The sequence below is a fragment of the Petromyzon marinus genome, chromosome 72, assembly GCF_048934315.1.
Source record: "Petromyzon marinus isolate PM22_M1 ecotype Great Lakes invasive population chromosome 72, UKy_Petmar_22M1.pri1.0, whole genome shotgun sequence".
Taxonomy (NCBI): domain Eukaryota; kingdom Metazoa; phylum Chordata; class Hyperoartia; order Petromyzontiformes; family Petromyzontidae; genus Petromyzon; species Petromyzon marinus.
This window is the reverse complement of record NC_133738.1, coordinates 8257819-8278832: the sequence shown is the minus strand read 5'-3', so window position 1 is coordinate 8278832 and position 21014 is coordinate 8257819. Positions and strand designations below refer to the sequence as shown.

At 52.2% G+C, this 21014-nt stretch overlaps 1 protein-coding gene across 2 annotated transcripts in view; it reads left to right on the top strand.

Moving 5' to 3' along the window:
• The window catches only part of LOC116957341 (uncharacterized), a 76596-nt gene that overhangs the window by 7590 nt on the left and 47992 nt on the right, over window positions 1-21014 (top strand). The window lies entirely within an intron of this gene.

Genomic DNA, 21014 nt, shown 5'->3' with positions numbered 1-21014 from the left:
CTCGTTAGCTCGTTAGCCTTCTGTCGGGAATTCGAGTTTTGGGCGGCTGCATCTCGCACCTTGGTCAATCTCAGGATATTAAATTTGACATGGTCGGCCAATTTCGATTTTTCGTTTGGTTTGGAGACCCGCAACTGAGTCTCAATAGGTGGATCAACATCGCGGCCGTACATTAGAAAGAACTGCGATAATCGGGTTGCCGCGTGAGGAGCCATTCTGTAGGCAGCCAAAACCCCCGGGATCTGAAGGTACCATTCGGTCTGGGAGTCACACACTTGGTGACACAACATGGACGTGAGGGTCCTATGAAGGCGTTCCACCATTCCATCCGTTTGTGGGTGATAGGGGGCAGTAAGGATTTTTTTTGTACCGAGGAGCGCACACACCTCGTGCAGAAGGACGCCAGAGAAGTTCTTCCCTTGGTCAGTCAGTAGCCGTTCAGGAGCACGTTTGTCGAGGACATAGCCCTGGACAAAGGCCTCGGCGACGGCTGCTGCTGACTGGTTTGCGAGGGGCCACGCCATAGGCCATCGAGTAAAGTATTCCATGCCAACCAGCAGGTACTTATTACCCCTAGGGGTCGCAGGGAAAGGCCCCAATATATCAAGCGCGACGAGCTCATTAACCCAAGAGACCGTAATAGATTGTATCGGCGGACAGGCGCCCCTCACTGGTGGCTTCTGTTGGGCGCACTGAGTACATGCACCCAGAAGGTTATCCACATCCCTTGCCATGCCCGGCCAGGATAAATCTAGCTGGAGCATGGCAAGGATCTTGTGGGTCCCTAGGTGCAAAAGCCGCTTGTGAGCAGCCCACACGGCCTTACGCCGCAGAGCAGAAGGCACCACCAGCCTGTGACGGCGGGCCTTCCCATCCCAATGCATAAGGAGCCCCTGGAACCCCGTGTGCGACGACGCATGCGTCCTCCATCTGAAGGCGTCCCCATTCCGTAACAGACAATCCCAGCAAGGAGTCCTCTCCCCCATGCTTGATAGGACCCCCAGACAAAAGGTCCTTGGTGGCGGCAGCAAGAATCAGAACATTTAATTCTAGATTTAAAGCTTTCGTGACTGCTAGGATCCATACTCTTTGGTTCTATTGGGTAAAGTCACGTAGGTGAAAATAACCGAATTCGCGAGCACAAATCAGATTTGAAACACGGCAAAACGAATTCTTCTGCCGTGGCTGATCACTGTTACAACGCTGTGGGGGATCACGATATAATTTTCTCCGATACCAAGGTTCTTTGCAAACCCACGGGCTTTTATCAGAGATTTGTTCATGAACCAATTCAGATCTACAAACACAGACACAATTTCAACCGAGAGGATGGTTTCAAATTAAGCAACCATTGGAAAGATGTTCTAAATCGAACTAAACATTAAACTAATTTCAATGGTACAGTATATTTTTCAAGTAGTGGTACCCCAAACTTTCGCAGCTCTTATAAATTCCCCCTTTTCACACCATCAATAGGTAAACTCCCCCCTCCCCCCTTTCCCCCCCCCTCCCCCCGCGCCAAATTGCGAGTCCACCGGCACGTACACCACCTCTTTCCTAAAATCCGCCAATCAAATGCTAATTCTTATGCTAATTTCTTTGTCAGAACACCTTGTTTGCTCGCACACAGGTCCGATGTCTGAGCATGGTTGTGTTTCGCTAAATTCTCCTGTTTGATGAGTACTAGGTGCCTCGGTGAATGTATATGCTCTAACTTTAACATAGCTATTTCTGTGACCAGTTACAAGCTAATCACTCAGCTATTTCAATGCTAAATTCGATGCTAATTCCTTTGTCAAGGGGTACCTCTGCGGATGTGTATACTTTAACTTAGCTATTTCAATGAGCCATTTCAATGCTAAATTATATGCTAATTCCTTTGTCAAGGCACTTGGCCTTTTTCTTCTCACACAGCTTAAAGGTCGTGATCTAAGAGTGGCTTCTTCCACTCCAGCGCTAATTCCTTTGTCAAGGGGTGCCTCTGCGGATGTGTATACTTTAACTTAGCTATTTCAATGAGCCATTTCAATGCTAAATTATATGCTAATTCCTTTGTCAAGGCACGTGGTCTTTTTCTTCTCACACAGCTTAAAGGTCGTGATCTAAGCGTGGCTTCTTCCACTCCAGCGCTGTCCTCCAGACAGTCTCGTCCCTTCACCTGATGAAGGCCGCTTGTGTTGTGGCCGAAACGTTGTGATTTTTTGTTATTTTATTTTCACCTACGTGACTTTACCCAATAGAACCAAAGAGTACAGAACATTTAAAGCGGGGCTGTCATCCGGCGGCTTACAACGCTCCAATCCCAAGAGACAAGCGCAATCTGAGGCGGGTGGCAGGCGAGACAGCGCGTCCGCATTTGTGTGTCGAACACCTTTCCGATATGTGGTTGTGAAATCATAATCCTGAAGGACCTCAAGCCATCGAGACAATTGCCCCGAAGGCTGTTCGACCCGGAAGGCATATTGCAATGCCACATGGTCTGTACAGACGGTGAAGTGCCGGCCGTACAGATATGGCCGATATTGTATAAAAAAAAACAATGGCTAACAGCTCCCTACGGGTGACGCAGTAAGCCACAACGCGCTGCACACCTCCGACAACCTGTGAGAGCACACCACCAATACCCGTATTGCTGGCGTCTGTATCGAGCAGGAAGGGTTCAGAAAAATCGGGGTAGCTCAATGGTGGGACCCCCACGAGAGCATCGCGAAGGGAACGGAAAGCGGTCTCCTCGACCTGGCCCCAGTGAAATTTCACACCCTTCGCCGTCAAGGCATGTAAAGGTTTAGCAATGGTCGCGAAGTCCGCAACGAACCCAATGAAACTCCTGACCTCAGCCACCAAGGTGGGGGTCAGCCAGGAGCTGACACACTGCGTTTTTGCGGGATCGGTGGATATGCCCGATCGGCTGACGATGTGCCCTTACTCCAGATTCTCGGAGCAAGTGGCACTTCTGTGGTTTGAATTTTAAATTTGCAGTGCGCATTTTGAGGAACACGGCGCGCAATCTTAGGTGTTCGTCAAACGTTTTGCTAAATACAATTACATCGTCCATAGATAAGAGAAACGTCCCATTGTAAGCCAGCCAAAACCAGTTCCATAAGGTGCTGAAACGTCGCAGGAGCTGAGTGTAATCCCATAGGCAACCAGTTAAATTGAAATAGGCCGTATGGTTTACGGAATGCAGTCTTTGGTTTGGAATCATCATCCAATGGAAGTTGCCAGAATCCTGACAAGTCCAATGTAGAGAAAAATCGTGCCCCTGCTAGAGCATCTAGAGATTCGTCCATTCGGGGGAGTGGATATGCATCAGCCACCGAGATTTTATTTAGGCGACAAAAATCCACACAAAATCTCAAGGACCCATCGTGCTTTTTCACAAGCACTATGGGTGCCCCCAACGGACTGGTAGAAGAAGATATAATTTCCGCAGCCAACATGTCGTCCACAGCCGTTTTAACATGATCCTTTTCGGCAGGGCTCAACTGAAAAGGATTTTGACGTACCAGGGAATTTGCACCCATGTCAATGTGGTGTCGCAGCAAATTTGTTCACCCAATATTATATTTGTGCTTACTAAAAACGTCAGCGAATTCAATCAAAAGGTTCCGTAATCTGACATGCTGGGAGTCGGATAGATCGTTCGTTCCTTAACACAGTGCGTCTATCCAACTATCATCCCCAATGGAACGTGGCCGAGTCGGAGGGTCGGCCCCCACATGTCCCATAATCGTTTCCTCCACGGGTACCGGCGTCGCGTGTGCGAGCACGATCTCTTGGGGAACCACAGCCGTCTGCACCCCGACATTAAGGACCATGATGAATGGGTCATCACTCCCCTTCACAATCGTTTGAGCGGCCACCAAATCCAACCCGTTTTCCCCAGCCTTTGAGGGCCCTAACAGAACGCCGTGGTCCGAAACACGTCGCGAAAGATCGACGTAACCGAAGAGGTACGAGCATTTGCGCGCCCGGTGGCACACGCACAGTACGAGTGATGAATGCCTGTATCGTCGCACAGGCCGTCCTTGAGGTAACGGGGAAAGGCAGGAATGTTATACGTCGGCCCGAAGGGAGCTCTGCATCCCTGGTCAATCAATATTTTAATCGGCATTTTGGCCAAAAAGCCTGTCCCCAACAAGCATGGAACCACCAGCGAGGATGAGACATGTTGGCCCAGATAATTTGATATCCCAATGCAAATTTGTGCTCGGATCTGGCCTATGATACTCAACGAACCCCCGTTTGCTGCATAACCCGGAACGTCGACCGGCAGCAAGGGGCGGCTCTGAACGGGGAAGATATAGATCAAATCCGATACAATCGTTGCCGATGCCCCCATATCGACAAGGACATGCACCTCAACCTCATTGATGCGACCCGTAACAACGGACGAACCCGCCGACGCAGCGACAACTCGGTGAGCCAATTCAGACCACTGGCCCAGCCTGAGCACCATCTCGACCCCGCCGCAACCCGACGAACCGGCGGCCTTACCACGAGATCCGTATATCGAAGCGCGTGAGATAGTGACAGGTGTGTGCACAGGCTGAGCATGTAGGGTGCCGCGACTTGTCGGAGTTTGATGAAGAGTTTTGTGGGCTGGGGCGTCGTCCGGTTGGGGTCCCGGCGGGCATTGTCGCGGCGCCCAGCATCCCGAAGCCACGTGGCCCTTGAGGCCCCGGTGGCTCGATGTCGTTCGAGCCGGCCTCCCTCCGGACCTCCACTCTGCAGGGTGACCTGCAGCGAAGATCTCCTCGGATGAGGGGATGGTTGACGTCCCAGCGCACACCGCAGCAGCACCGTTGGTGACGAGAGGTGGTTGGCGTTGTGACAGCAGATGTGCGTGTATTTCCTCGCTGCCCGCAAGGAACATATGTCCCCGTCGTCGGCTGCGAGGGCAATGATCTGCAGTTCTTGAGTTTTTCTGTAACCATCGCGTCCACCCCCTCGCAGTCCATGCGCGAAAAAGCCGCTTTTGCAAGGGCGAGGAGAGCCATGCGGTACGCAAGCGGCGACTTTCTGGCCCCAGCGCCGCTCGTGAAACAGTTGGCGACAGTCCGATGGCGGCCCGTAGACAGTGGCGAGGAGTCACAGCGCCGACTGCATTCTAGCGCGCGCCGACTTGGGAGACGTGATGAGGGTGGCGAGAGCGTCATCATCCAACGTGGCCGGCAAGGCATGCAGCGCCTCATTGTCCGTCCACCCGGACATCTCTTGATGAGCGAGGAAGCAACGCTCAAAGGCCCCCCAGTCGCCACCGTCGGACACAAATTCTTTCAACACAGGCAAGCGCTGTTGGAACGATGGCTCCATTTCCAACAGCCGCTGCCCGTTGTTCCCGCCGTTTTTGTCAGCACTGGAGGGGATGGCGGTCCCCATCGGCGGTCGCACAGTCGATGACGCGGCATCTCGTGATTGGAGTCGGCAGCGCTCGTCCATCGTTGATGACGTTGCGCCTGCCGATTGGTCCTGGCGGCGAACGTCCTTTGGTGATGACGCTGCAGCCGTTGATTGGCCCCCGCTGTCCACGTGGTGCTCCGGCCCTCCAATCTCAGTAGTAGACACCACCATGGCATTAAATCCAAATTCTGGCGGCTGTGTGCTGGCAGGAACAGCCGTTGACCGGCGTTCTTCGCCATGCTGTATCGGCACCCCCAGCCCCGCGCGGTTAATTTCTTCCAGCGTGGATGCCGCGGCGTACAGCAGCTTGGCAAGACGGGAGTGAGCCGCCCATAACCTGTCCCCTAACGGTGGCCACCCCCTCCAGCTGTGGCGGCTGTTGGGTCGCCTGTGGCATCCCGAGGTTGTCGGCCAAGTCCGCTGACGCTGTCCCAGCTGTCCCAGCAGAGTCGTCTTCCTCCCCAGGTTCTTGCCAGCAGTTTGTCTGTCTTGTGTCCCTTACAAAGACCACTTCTGACACCAGTTGTAGTGGGTTCACGGGACATGGAGACGGTGTAGTAGAGGCAGCACTGTTTATTCAAGCTTGGCAAGGGTTACACTGGAAGGGGTAACGGCCCCTTCACCCGTATACACGCTGGGACACCCCCTAGGCTATCTCGCCTAATTCCTGTGCTCTCAGTTCCTCCGCTACATGCGCTAGAGGAGGCTATCTGACCTGGCCCTGGTCATGGCACAGGTCACGGCACCCCACCAACCAGACCGACCCTTAAAAGGGCTCTGGCTCTAAGGCTCTGGGGCCGCACCACTGACTTACCCTGCCAGCCCTCAAAAGGGCAGCGGTCAGGCGAGTCCCAGGGTATATCTAGCCGGGTTTTCCTTCTTCACTGGTTCTTCACTCTCGGCCCTAACACACTGCCCCGAGCTCTCTGGCTCCCCGCCCTTTATACCCATACACCACTGAGGGGCAGGGCTATAGCGGACGTGGTTGTAGCCACCATGATGTGACTGTGTGTTCCCTTCCCGCAACACCCCTACACAGTGAAACAATTAGGTTAGGCAGCCCACAACACGAACACGATCACAATGGTGGATTGCAGATGATTGCAATTGCGACTCTATTAGCACCACCACTCAGCAACTTCCTGAAGCACGCTGTAAGATGGCAGAATTTTTTCTTTATACTTGAAGGAATATTTACATTTCCGTTTTACAAATGCCGGTTAATAGAGCATTCTAGATGGTAAAATACGTGATAGCAGACATTTTGCTGTACGTACCATTTGGTATAAAATGGTCAAAAATGGAATGTCCTAACTAGACGAACGTTTGTTTTGACATTAACCTGTGCAGAACATTTACGTGACTGCTGTTGTTCATGTGATACAGGGTCAAAGGTATTTTTTCTAGCCTAGGAACCATACCCCCCAACTCATTGTCTTCGAAATCACGAATATAGTATATACAAGGGAAAACGGGTTCTTCACGTAAAAAATGGCAAAAAACATCAAGCACAGTTACTGCTGCACAATCATCCTTAAATAAATCCTGAACAGTGTGATGTCCTCTTCTACCCCCCCCCCCACCCAAATGTGTTTTTACTACAATAGACAGTAGATACTACTGTAGTCAGTAGATACGACTCTTGAGTCAGATACGACTGTAGAGTCTCTAGATACTACTTATATTGTATGTAGGGTGTGCCTGCATATATGCCTTCAAAATAAATGGGCAGGGGGGGGGTCGACAACATTTGGAAACCTTTCAATCAACTTTTGACCCCCACTTCTATAACTTATTGATTCAGGTCTTCAGAAAGCCTGTTATTATTTTGTTGATGGACAAATGGACAAACGGAATGCCAGGCTTTTATAATAGCTTAGTATTTGTGTATGTCAGTTTAACAGGTAGGCTTTCGCGACCAATATAAATAATAGTTTTTTTGTTAGATTGCGTAAATAAATTAATTTGTCATTAAAACCCGCCACTACCCGACACAGCCAACTAGTAACGGTTGTCACGTAAACAGAACTTGCCAATTCATCACTAGTACAGCACACCGTTGTGTGCTGTACTAGTGATGAGAGCCACGCCACAACATTTATAATCTTGAGTACGACGTTTCGCCGGGCATTACAACTAGCTTCATCAGGCGTCAGCCAGATTTGTGGAGAAGTCTTAACTGTTTCGTTCCTTATGTAGTGGGTTCTCATCAGGCGCACACCAAGACTGGGAGGCAACACGTTTATTCTCTAACACAACCAAACACTTCTCAATGTTCCACAGTCAACTATGTACATTCCGAGCGACTATGTACATTACAGGTTAACTACGTAAGGTGGTGGCCACTGTTCTTAACCACCTAACCACTTGAAGGGAATCCCTATATGGTTGAACCAGAACAGCCAACACGCCGTCGTGTCGTCGCGTATGGAGACTAAAGAGCGAGGACCAAAGAAGACGACTTGAACAGCGACGCTCCCTCTCGAGGCTCGACTTATATTTCTTGTGGCATGAATGGGCTCCACCCCTGGTCACGCCCCCTTCTCGATCTTTAGCGAAGAGTCTGGGTCCACATCACATGGCCCATTTTCCCCCTTCTGGGGGCCCCTTCGTCCCAGTCACATGTTCTCGCGGGTTCACCCAGACTGTCATGTCCTGACCCGACCACCGTGACATCCGGAATCTGCCCTCTAGTGAGCCCTTGTGTATAGTACACCCACTGTCACCATAGAACGGCCCATTTACACATTTCGAGGCGTAGATGTGGGGACCACGATTCTGCGCTCTTGTGCAAAGTTGTGGGGGGGGGGGGGAGAAATTCCCGAGTAAAGGTACATTATGCATGTGCATTAGCAAGTTAATATCATGTCTATGTGTAACAAGCTGCGGCGCTGCCAATTGCGCTGTGAGGCAAGCGCATCCACGCAAGTGAACCACCGTAACGGTGGTCGCATCAGCGAGAGACAAAGCCCATCACACAGCCAGAACCATCGATACATCGAGGCCAAGGGAGCAGAGGTGGCCATGCCAGCAAGACCTCAGCCCGACGTCCCAGATTCAAGCTTGGCGGGCTCAGTGCTCTCGGCCGGTGGCAAAATGGCGCCTGTCAGCGCGGGCAGCGGCGATGGCGTTCCCGCCTTCTGTTAAATGGTGGCCAAGTTGCCCCGTCCGGACAACTCCGTCGCTCCCTCCTTTGCCGTCGAGGGCAGGGACCGCATCTCACCGAGGATCGAGGATGCCGCTTGGAGGTCAGCGAGACGGCTGTGCGCGTCTCTAACGAGCTCCTCCAATGAAGGCGAGGCGCCGCACGCCCCGACTGCACTCTGTTCCGCCAGCAGCACCACCAGCAACACGAAGAACCCCGAGTCCCTCACGGGGCCTCCGTTATATTGGCCTGGGCTGGGCTGGGCTGGCTCCACCCCTCGCCCCGCCCACCTTCTAGATCTCTGGAGCTCTTCCCCGAAGGCTCCCCGAGAGTTCTTTTAGACCACGTGACCACCCAGCGGCCCCCGTCCACCGGTGACCCCCCTCCAATATCATCCAGTCACGTGTTGGCAGGTCAACCAGCGTATCATGCCCCAACGTAACCCTGGCTGGCTGACACTCCCTCTCGCTCCCTCACCTGGAGCCCGCACCGCACACTGTATGTGGTGCTTCCGCACTGACCAGCGCTCACCCAAGCCCCGCTAGGGCTGGTACTACGCCCAGTAAGCGGGCTACACGTAATGCTAACACGTTATCTGCTGTGGCTTCGTAAGCCCGGCAACACACAGTGACAATCACAGTCAGTTCAGATATGTTAAAAAAATACGGCATGCAAAAATGCTTATATTTCCTCCACTCTCCTGGAATCACATGGTAATGCCAGCATCTTCTGGAAAACAATAAAATGTATCGAAAAGGCATCTAACACAGGTAATCTTCTCGTTGCGCTTAACCAAAATGGGGACTTTTTCAGAGCCCCAAACAATAATCGACAATTTAACCTTCATTTTTCTGAAGCTGGTGACGCTTTTGATTATGTATTGGGAGTAACCCCTGTTCATGCAATTTCCTACACCTCTGTCCAAACATTAAATGAATTTAGTTTCCAGCCTATCCACGAAATTAATGTTCTGAAACAACTGCCCTACCTCAAAGGGTCCTCCTCTACTGGAGCAGATAGTATTCCTGTCTTTGCTCTGCTAACTGTTGGTCACCTAATATACAAACCTATAGCCCATATTTTCAACCTGTCCATCAAAGAAGCATCAGTACCTCTAGAATGGAAACATTCCTATGTTCGTCAACTTCACAAAGTGGGCCCTAAAAATGATCCAAATAACTACCGACCTATCTCAATTTTGTTCCCGTTGATAAAATTACTTGAAAAATGATTCAACTGCCAAATTATCAGTTTCCTGTCCGATAATCTCTTACATCGAAACCACTCTGGGATCTGAAAAAAGTACAGCACCACATCCGCTGCATTAGATTATCTAAATCACATTTACAGTAGCATTGATAATAAGCAGTACTGAGCCAGTCTTTTTCTTGACTTGTCCAAACAAAGCCTTTGATACAGTCGACCACAACACCCTGCTTAGTAAACCAAGTTGCCTCCGTTTCTCCAAACACACAGTGGAATGGTAAAAAAAATCACCTCTCTTCTCGCACCCAAACTGTATTCATAGATGGTTGGAGGTCAAACAGTGTTAAGATAACAAAAGGGGTTCCACAGAAAAAAACAAAGAGTATGGGTTCCACAGGGTTTCATCCTTGGTCCCCCTGTCAATGCCCATGTCAATGACATGGGCACTGACCTGGATCATTCCAGGGTAAATCTGTTTGCAGATGACACGATACTGATTACTGCTGGCCACTCTCCGGATGACGTGATTGCTAAGCTCCAGAATTATTTCAACAAACTACAACATCAGCTAGTTGCTCTTAAACTAGTCCTGCATACCTCCAAAACCAAGGTGCTATGCTTCTCACCAGGACCAAAGCAAGAAGTTGTTTTTCCCCAATTATATTCCTTAAATAATGATTAAATAGATAAAGTCAAGATCTAGAAGTATATTGGGGTCATCTTTGATTCAAAACTGAATTTTCAAGATCACATTGATTATATCGGTTAAAAGACAAAAATAAAAAAATGGTTTTCTGTGTCGACACAAGCATTGCTTCCACCCTATGTTCCATTTGGAAGTGATAAAAGCTACCATACTTCCTCTACTTGATTACTGTGACATCGTAAAAAATTCTGTACCAAAGAAGCTTGACTCAGTTTATCACTCGGCTTCAAGATTTGCATTGAACTGCCCATATAGGACCCACAACTGCGATCTCTACATTGGGTCAAACTTAACATCTCTTAATGATCGATGGCTTGTACATCAGATCTCATTTATTAACGATGTACTTACAAAAAAATGAGCAGACTACCTGCTGGATCTCCTCACTGTTTCTAAGAACAAATGTAACCTAAGGTCCTCGCTCATTTACCAGCTTCACATTCCTTATTGCCTTACAAATACTGGAGGAAGGGCCTTTCCTGTTGATGCCCTGAGGGTCTGGAATGCTATCGCCAATAAACTGCAACTTAGATCACTACCTGTGAGATTTTCTCACAAAACTGCTCTTGAGGAGCTGTACACCCCTAGCTGCCACTGCTATGCAGTGTGCCCTGAAATCATATGCATTGCTGCGGATGACCACTGCAAAGTATTATCTTCAAATCAAGATATTCTTTTGAGTTTCTATTATAGTGTGCTGATCTTTAAAAGTGCATTGAAACTTTTTGATACTCCTGCTGATACTCCTGCTGTTATGGAATGACTCATTCTGCCAGCTATAGCTGCAAAGTTTGGTCGTACATGTTATGTATATCGTTTATTGTTAAATTTGAATAACAGTTCCTATGATCACTGTTACATTGTTTTTATAGCTTTATTTTGCTGATTTCGAAGATGTATGGTTTAGCCATGTTTGTTTGTTGAAGTATAGAGTTAGCCTGATAACTTTATTCTAAATTGTCTTATGGTTGTTATTGTTTGACTTACATCCCACTGGGATTTTTGCACACAGCGTTGATATACGGTGTTTTTTTTCTGGAAGACTTTGCTGTTTTTTTTCCTGGATTTTTCTGTTTAAGATGTTTGTTCATGTTTTTGTTTGTTGCGGTGGTACTCGAGTCAAGAGCCGCATGGCTCACAGGGCTATCTATATATATGGGTCAAAAGTTGCGTGTGGGTTTGTGGCAGGGTTTGTGTGTGGGTTTGTGGCGGGGTTTGTGGCGGGGTTTGGTGTGTGTGGTCCCGCGCTTGGTTCTACAACAGTGGGGTTTACGTAAAAAATAGGCAGGTACCACGCCGTAAGCCCCGCGGTGAGCAAGCGCTCTTCCTTTTTCACATCCGTTAACTTTAAATTAGTTTAATTAGCGATTTAGTGCTATTTTTGTGTTTTAGATTTGAAGCTTTCGTGACTGCAAGGATCCATACTCTTTGGTTCTATTCGGTAAAGTCACGTAGGTAAAAAATAAAACAACAAAAAACACGACGTTTTGGCCACAACACAAGCGGCCTTCATCAGGTGAAGGGACCAGACTGTCTCGAAGACTGCGCTGGAGTGAAACAGAGCCAAGCTCAGACCACAGCCTTTAAGCTGTGTGAGAGGGATTAAGGTGCCTTGACAAAGGAATTAGCATGAAAAAATTGCATTTTAATAGGCGGAATTAGCATGATGAAAGATAGGGAGGGGGTCGACCTGTGCAGGCTGGCGAGGTGACACGGCAGCGTCCACATGCTGGTGGTGTGAAAAGGGGATTTTAAGCTGCGAAAGTTTGGGGGTACCACTACTAGAAAATATACTGTACCATTGAAAAATTAGTTTAATGTTTGGTTCGATTTATAACATCTTTCCAATGGTTGCTTAATTTGAAACCATCTTCTCGGTTGAAATTGTGTCTGTGTTTGTAGATCTGAATTGCCTCGTGAACAAATCTCTGATAGAAACCCGTGGGTTTGCAAAGAACCTTGGTATCGGAGAAAATTATATCGTGATCACCCACAGCGTTGTAACAGTGATCAGCTACGGCAGAAGAATTCGTTCTGCCGTGTGCCAATGTTTTCATGGAGAAATTTGAATCGGACGCCATCCAGACTTCCACCCTCAGACCTTCCCTGTGGAAGAGATATGTGGATGACACCTTCGTCATTTGGCCACATGGCCTCCCAGCTCTGAACCTTTTCCTACACCACATCAATTCCAGACATCCCGCCATCAAATTCACCATGGAAGTGGAGAAGGATGGCAGGCTACCATTCTTGGATGTTCTGTTTGAGAGGAGACCTGATGGTTCGTTAGGGCATTCTGTCTACAGGAAACCCACCCACACGGATTCCTACTTGAAGCCTGATTCCCACCACCACCCAGCTCAGAATTCTCTCATCAAAACTTTATACCACAGGGCTCATTGCGTTTCGGACCAACACCACCTGACCAGTGAATTAAAACATGTACACCTGGCCCTCAAAAGGAATGGATACTCTGACCGTACCATCCGCCAAGCTGTTTCTCCCTCCATACAGAAACAACCACTTGATACTCCGATCAAAACCATCACACTACCATATACAGCAGGCGTTACTAAAAAGATTTCCAAAATTCTAAACAAAAACAAGATCCATGTCCGGTTCAATACAGTACACAGAATTCGTGATCTGATCCCATCCGTGAAGGATGTCATTCCTGACTTACAGTACCCTATGTGTCCAGACGTTTCAGCCACCCTGTATAAAAATCCTGTGTTCTGACTTTTGGGCCACGTTGTATAATAATCCTGTTTGTCTTGACATTTTGGTTACCCTGTTTAAAAACCCTATGGGTCCTCACTTTTGGGCCACCCTGTGCAACAACTCCCTTGTGTGTCCTCACTTTTGGGCTACGCTGTAAAAAACCCTATGGGTCCTGACTTTTTGGCTACCCTGTTATAATCCTGCTTGCCCTGACGTTTTGGCGACCTTGTATAACAATAACCATGTTTCCTAACTTTTGCGCCAACTTGTGTAGTGGTCGACTTCACACGGACAACTTCTTCTTCTCTCCGACACCACTTTTATTACAACTCTCCACATTACGCCTGTGACTTCATGATTTCTCTGCTCGCCGCAGCTCACTCGCCGGGCTCCGCTTGTCTCACTCGCTCCGCTCCCTTCCCTATCTCTCACTCGCTCCGCTCCCTTCCCTATCTCTCCATCTCTCCGCTCCTTTCCCTATCTCTCCGTCGCTCCGCTCCCTTTCTTATCTCTCCGTCTCTCCGGTCCCTTCCCTATCTCTCCGTCTCTCCGCTCCCTTCCCGATCTCTCCGTCTCTCCGCTCCCTTCCCTATCTCTCGGTCTCTCCGCTCCCTTCCCTATCTCTCCGTCTCTCCGCTCCCTTCCGTATCTCTCAATCTCTCCGCTCGCTTCCCTATCTCTCCGTCTCTCCGCTCCCTTCCCAATCTCTCCGTCTCTCCGCTCCCTTCCCTATCTCTCAATCTCTCCGCTCGCTTCCCTATCTCTCCGTCTCTCCGCTCCCTTCCCAATCTCTCCGTCTCTCCGCTCCCTTCCCTATCTCTTTGTCTCTCCGCTCCCTTCCCTATCTCTCCGTCTCTCTGCTCCCTTCCTTATCTCTCCGTCTCTCCGCTCCCTTCCCTATCTCTCCATCTCTCCACTCCCTTCCCTATCTCTCCGTCTCTCCGCTCCCTTCCCTATCTCTCCATCTCTCCACTCCCTTCCCTATCTCTCCGTCTCTCCGCTCCCTTCCCTATCTCTCCGTCTCTCCGCTCCCTTCCCTATCTCTCCGTCTCTCCGCTCCGTTCCCTATCTCTTCGTCTCTCCACTCCCTTCCCTATCTCTCCGTCTCTCCGCTCCCTTCCCTATCTCTCCGCTCCCTTCCCTATCTCTCCGTCTCTCTGCTCCCTTCCCTATCTCTCCGTCTCTCCGCTCCCTTCCCTATCTCTCCGTCTCTCCGCTCCGTTCCCTATCTCTCCATCTCTCCGCTTCCTTCCTTCTCTCTTGCTCTGTCTCTGTCCCACTCTGTATCTCTCCCTGTCTCTCCTTGTCTTGTCTCTATCTCTCTGTCGCTCCTTATCTCTGTTCCACTGCTAGCTTGTTCTGTCTCTTTATGTCTTCTCTCCATCTCTCCCCGACCTGCTTCGTTCCAGTCTCCGACACCACTTTTATTACAACTCTCCACATTACGCCTGTGACTTCATGATTTCTCTGCTCGCCGCAGCTCACTCGCCGTGCTCCGCTTGTCTCACTCGCTCCGCTCCCTTCCCTATCTCTCACTCGCTCCGCTCCCTTCCCTATCTCTCCGTCTCTCCGCTCCCTTCCCTATCTCTCACTCGCTCCGCTCCCTTCCCTATCTCTCCGTCTCTCCGCTCCCTTCCCTATCTCTCCGTCTCTCCGCTCCCTTCCGTATCTCTCAATCTCTCCGCTCGCTTCCCTATCTCTCCGTCTCTCCGCTCCCTTCCCAATCTCTCCGTCTCTCCGCTCCCTTCCCTATCTCTTTGTCTCTCCGCTCCCTTCCCTATCTCTCCGTCTCTCTGCTCCCTTCCTTATCTCTCCGTCTCTCCGCTCCCTTCCCTATCTCTCCATCTCTCCACTCCCTTCCCTATCTCTCCGTCTCTCCGCTCCCTTCCCTATCTCTCCATCTCTCCACTCCCTTCCCTATCTCTCCGTCTCTCCGCTCCCTTCCCTATCTCTCCGTCTCTCCGCTCCCTTCCCTATCTCTCCGTCTCTCCGCTCCCTTCCCTATCTCTCCGTCTCTCCGCTCCCTTCCCTATCTCTCCGTCTCTCCGCTCCCTTCCCTATCTCTCCGTCTCTCCGCATCCTTCCCTCTCTCTTGCTCTGTCTCTGTCCCACTTTGTATCTCTCTCTCTGTCTCACTCTGTATCTCTCTGTATCTGTCTCACTCTGTCTCTGTCCCACTCCGTATCTCTCTCGCTCTGTCTCACTCTGTCTCTGTCCCACTCTGTATCTCTCCCTGTCTCTCCTTGTCTTGTCTCTATCTCTCTGTCGCTCCTTATCTCTGTTCCACTGCTAGCTTGTTCTGTCTCTTTATGTCTTCTCTCCATCTCTCCCCGACCTGCTTCGTTCCAGTCTCCGACACCACTTTTATTACAACTCTCCACATTACGCCTGTGACTTCATGATTTCTCTGCTCGCCGCAGCTCACTCGCCGTGCTCCGCTTGTCTCACTCGCTCCGCTCCCTTCCCTATCTCTCACTCGCTCCGCTCCCTTCCCTATCTCTCCGTCTCTCCGCTCCCTTCCCTATCTCTCACTCGCTCCGCTCCCTTCCCTATCTCTCCGTCTCTCCGCTCCCTTCCCTATCTCTCCGTCTCTCCGCTCCCTTCCGTATCTCTCAATCTCTCCGCTCGCTTCCCTATCTCTCCGTCTCTCCGCTCCCTTCCCAATCTCTCCGTTTCTCCGCTCCCTTCCCTATCTCTCAGTCTCTCCGCTCGCTTCCCTATCTCTCCGTCTCTCCGCTCCCTTCCCAATCTCTCCGTCTCTCCGCTCCCTTCCCTATCTCTTTGTCTCTCCGCTCCCTTCCCTATCTCTCCGTCTCTCTGCTCCCTTCCTTATCTCTCCGTCTCTCCGCTCCCTTCCCTATCTCTCCGTCTCTCCGCTCCATTCCCTATCGCTCCGTCTCTCCGCTCCCTTCTCTATCTCTCCGTCTCTCCGCTCCCTTCTCTATCTCTCCATCTCTCCACTCCCTTCCCTATCTCTCCGTCTCTCCGCTCCCTTCCCTATCTCTCCGTCTCTCCGCTCCCTTCCCTATCTCTCCGTCTCTCCGCTCCCTTCCCTATCTCTCCGTCTCTCCGCTCCCTTCCCTATCTCTCCGTCTCTCCGCTCACTTCCCTATCTCTCCGTCTCTCCGCATCCTTCCCTCTCTCTTGCTCTGTCTCTGTCCCACTCTGTATCTCTCCCTCTCTCTGTCTCACTCTGTATCTCTCTGTATCTGTCTCACTCTGTCTCTGTCCCACTCCGTATCTCTCTCGCTCTGTCTCACTGTCTCTGTCCCACTCTGTATCTCTCCCTGTCTCTCCTTGTCTTGTCTCTATCTCTCTGTCGCTCCTTATCTCTGTTCCACTGCTAGCTTGTTCTGTCTCTTTATGTCTTCTCTTCATCTCTCCCCGACCTGCTTCGTTCCAGTCTCCGACACCACTTTTATTACAACTCTCCACATTACGCCTGTGACTTCATGATTTCTCTGCTCGCCGCAGCTCACTCGCCGTGCTCCGCTTGTCTTACTCGCTCCGCTCCCTTCCCTATCTCTCCGTCTCTCCGCGTCGTCTGTCTCTCTCCATCTCTCCACGTCGTCTCTGTCTCTCTCCGTCTCTCCACGTCGTCTCTGTCTCTCTCCGTCTCTCCGCATCATCTCTGTCTCTCTCCGTCTCTCCGCGTCGTCTCTGTCTCTCTCCGTCTCTCCGCGTCGTCTCTGTCTCTCTCCGTCTCTCCGCGTCGTCTCTGTCTCTCTCCATCTCTCCGCGTCATCTCTGTCTCTCTCTGTCTCTCCGCGTCGTCTCTGTCTCTCTCCGTCTCTCCGCGTCATCTCTGTCTCTCTCCGTCTCTCCACGTCGTCTCTGTCTCTCTCCGTCTCTCCACGTCGTCTCTGTCTCTCTCCGTCTCTCCGTGTCGTCTCTGTCTCTCTCCGTCTCTCTGCGTCGTCTCTGTCTCTCTCCGTCTCTCCTCGTCGTCTCTGTCTCTCCCCGTCTCTCTGCGTCATCTCTGTCTCTCCCCGTCTCTCCCTGTCGTCTCTGTCTCTCCCCGTCGCTCACTGTCCGTCTCTCCCCGTCGCTCGCTGTCTCTGTCTCTCCCTGTCGCTCGCTGTCTCTGTCTCTCCCCGTCGCTCGCTGTCTCTGTCTCTCGCCGTCTCTTTCCGTCTCACTCTATCTCTCCGTCTCTCCGTCTTACTCCGTCTCACTCCATCTATCCATCTCACTCCATCTCTCTCCATCTCTCTCTTGCTCTGTCTCTGTGTAGGGGTGCTATGGGGAATAAACACATGGCACGGGAAGGTGTGGTTCACCCACACCTTGGTGGCTACAACAACGTCCGCTAAGGCTCCAGTGGATATAAAGTGCGGGGAGCCAGGGAGCTCGGGGCAGAGTGTGGGGCCCGAGGCTGAAGCAACCAGTGAAGAAAGAAGGCCAGCTAGGTGAGACCCTGGAACTCCTGTGACCGCTGCCCTTTTCAGGGCCGGCACAGCAAGCCAGTGGTGCGGCCCCAGAGCCCCAGAGTCAGAGTCCTTCTAAGGGCCGGTCTGGTCGGCGGGGTGCCGAGATCTGTGCCTAACCAGGGCCGGATCGGATAGCCTCCCTTAGAGCCCTACCAGGAGGAACTGGGAGCCTAGAGCTTAGGCTAGAGAGCCTGGGGTGTGTTCCTGAGTTATACGGGTGGAGGGGCCGCTACCCCTTCTAGTGTGACCCTTGTTAAGGTTTAAATAAATAGTGCTGCTTCTATTCTGCCGTCTCCGTGTCCTGGAACCCACTACAACTGGTGTCAGAAGTGGTCTTAAAATGGACACAAGGAGTACAAACCGATCACAGGAACCCCAGGAGGAGGACGGCTCGCCTGGGATTGCGCCAGAGGCCGCGGCCGACGATCCTGGGATGCCCCAGACGCCCCAACAGCAGCCGCCGCTGGAGGAGTGGCCGTCGATGGAGGACGGGTTGCAGGCGGCTCACTCTCGACTGGCTGAGCTGCTGTATGCCGCGGCTTCCACGCTGGAGGAAATGAACCGCGCGGGGCTGCGGGCGCAAAGGTGGCAGAGAGACGAACGCCGTTCAACGGCCATTCCCGCCGAAACACAGCCACCAGATTTCAGATTTGCCGCAATGACAGTGTCCGCCACGGCGATTGGAGGGTCGCAGCTCCACGTGGACGCTGTGGGCCAATCAGCGGTGGTGACGTCATCACCAACGGACGCCCGCTGTCAGGACCAATCGGCGGGCGCATCGTCATCACCTGCGCGACTGCCGATGGGTGTTCCCAGCCCCTCCAACACCGGCGGGGAGGCCGGAGATGGCGCGCGGCACCTCTCAGAGACGAAGCCATCGTTTCAACAACGCCTGCCGGTGTTGAAGGAGTTCGTTTCAGACGGCGGCGACTGGGGGGCCTTTCAACGCCGCTTTCTTGCTCATCAAGAGATGGCCGGCTGGACGGACAACGAGGCGTTGAGTGCGCTACCGGCCATGCTGGACGATGACGCCCTTGCTACGCTCATCACAGCTCCCAGATCAACGCGATCTACGCTACAGTCGGCGCTCCAGGTCCTCACCATAGTCTACGGGCCATCGTCGGACTGCCGCAAACTCTTCCACGAGCAGTGCAGGGGCCAGAAGGAGCCACCGCTGGCGTATCGCACGGCTCTCCTGGCCCTCGCAAAAGCGGCTTTCCCGCGGATGGACGGCGAAGGGGTGGACGCGATGGTGACGGAGAAGCTCCTGGCGTTGGCCCAGGAGCTACAGATCGTCATCGTCGCAGAGGACGACGCGAACATGTGTTCCTTGCGGGCAGCAAGACACATCCACGCGCACCTTATAGCGCAGCGTCGATCACCTCTCGTCCCCAAGGGCGCAGCTGCGGTGTGCGCTGGGACGCCAACCATCCCCCCCTCCGAGGAGGTCTTCGCGGCGGGTCGCCCGGTGGAGTGGAGATCCGGAGGGAGGCCGGCTCGGACAACACTGGATCACCAGGAGCACCCCAAGGCGCTCATCACGTGCTACAACTGTGGCCGCAAGGGCCACGTGGCTGCGGAATGCCGGGCGCCTCGTCAACGACAGCCGGGACGGTCGGACGGCGCTCCAGCCTACAGGCCTCCGCATCGCAACCCGGCAAGTCGCGGCACCCCACATGCTCGGCCTGTGCACACACCTGTCCCCACCTCGCGCGTTTCGGTGTACGGGCCTCGGGGTACGCCCATTGGTTTGTTGGGTGGCGGCGGGGTCGAGAGGGTGCTCGGGCCGGGGCAGTGGACGGAATTGTCCCACCGCATTGTTGCTGCGTCGGCAGGCTCGTCCGTGGTCGCGGGTCGCATTGACGGGGTCGAGGTGCGTATCCTCGTCGATACGGGAGCTTCGGCGACCATTGTGTCAGACTTGATTTATAATATTCTTCCCGTTCAAAGCCGCCCCTTGCTCCCAGTCACTGTTCCGTGTTACGGAGCGAACGGGGGTTCGCTGGGTATCATAAGCCAAATTCGAGCACAAATTTGCATTGGCGATATCAAACTCTCCGGGCCGATATTAGTCTCGTCCTCGCTGGCGGTTCTGTGCTTGTTGGGGACGGACTTTTTGGGCAAAATGCCGATTAAAATTCTAAATGATCAGGGTTGCATCGAGCTTCCCTCGGGCCGACGGGTAACATTCCTGCCTTCCCCTGTCACCTCAAGGGCAGCGTGCGCGTCGATACAAGCGTTCGTCACTCGGACGGAGCGTGTACCTCCCGGGGCGCGAATGCTTGTGCCCCTTCGCTTGCGTCGGCCTTTCGTGCCCGGTGTTCTGGACCAGGGAATTCTGTTAGGGCCCTCGAGGGCTGGGGAAAACGGGCTGGATCTGGTGGCCGCTCAAACGCTCGTTAAGGGGAGCGATGACCCGTTTATCCTCGTCCTTAACGTTGGCGTACAGACGGCCGTCGTTCCCCAGGGAACTGTGCTCGTGCACGCGACGCCGGTCCCCGTGGTAGACACGGTTATGGGTAATGTGGGGACCGATCCTCTGGCTCAACTGCATTCTGAGGGGGACGATAGTTGGATGGATGCACTATGTTCGGGCACGAGTGATCTGTCCGACTCCCAGCGTGCCGGCCTACGCACCCTTCTGACGGAATTTTCCGATGTCTTTAGTAAACACAAATATGACATTGGGTGCACGAAATTGTTGCGTCACCACATTGACACGGGTGACAATGCCCCGGTATGCCAGAATCCTTTTCGGTTAAGTCCGGCCGAAAAAGATCATGTCAAATCGGCAGTGGATGACATGCTGGCTGCAGACATTATAGCCCCTTCCACCAGTCCATGGGGAGCACCCATAGTGCTTGTCAAAAAGCACGATGGGTCCTTGCGATTCTGTGTGGATTTTCGCCGCCTTAATAAGATCTCCGTGGCCGACGCGTATCCACTTCTCCGGATGGACGAATCTCTGGATGCTCTGGCTGGCGCACGTTTTTTTTCTACGTTGGACTTGTTATCCGGATTCTGGCAACTCCCATTGGATGATGAGTCCAAGCCAAAGACTGCGTTTCGCACACCACACGGCCTATTCCAATGTAACTGGTTACCTATGGGATTACACTCCGCTCTGGCGACATTTCAGCGCCTTATGGAACTGGTTTTGGCTGGCTTACAGTGGAACGTCTGTTTGATCTATCTGGATGACGTCATCGTGTTCAGCAAGACATTTGACGAACACCTTTTGCGCTTGCGCGCCGTGTTCCTCAAAATGCGTGCTGCGAATTTGAAATTTAAGCCGCAAAAGTGCCACCTGCTACGGGAATCCGTACGCTATTTGGGGCACATCGTCAGCTGCTCGGGCATATCCACCGATCCCGCAAAGAAGCAGTGTGTCAGCTCCTGGCCA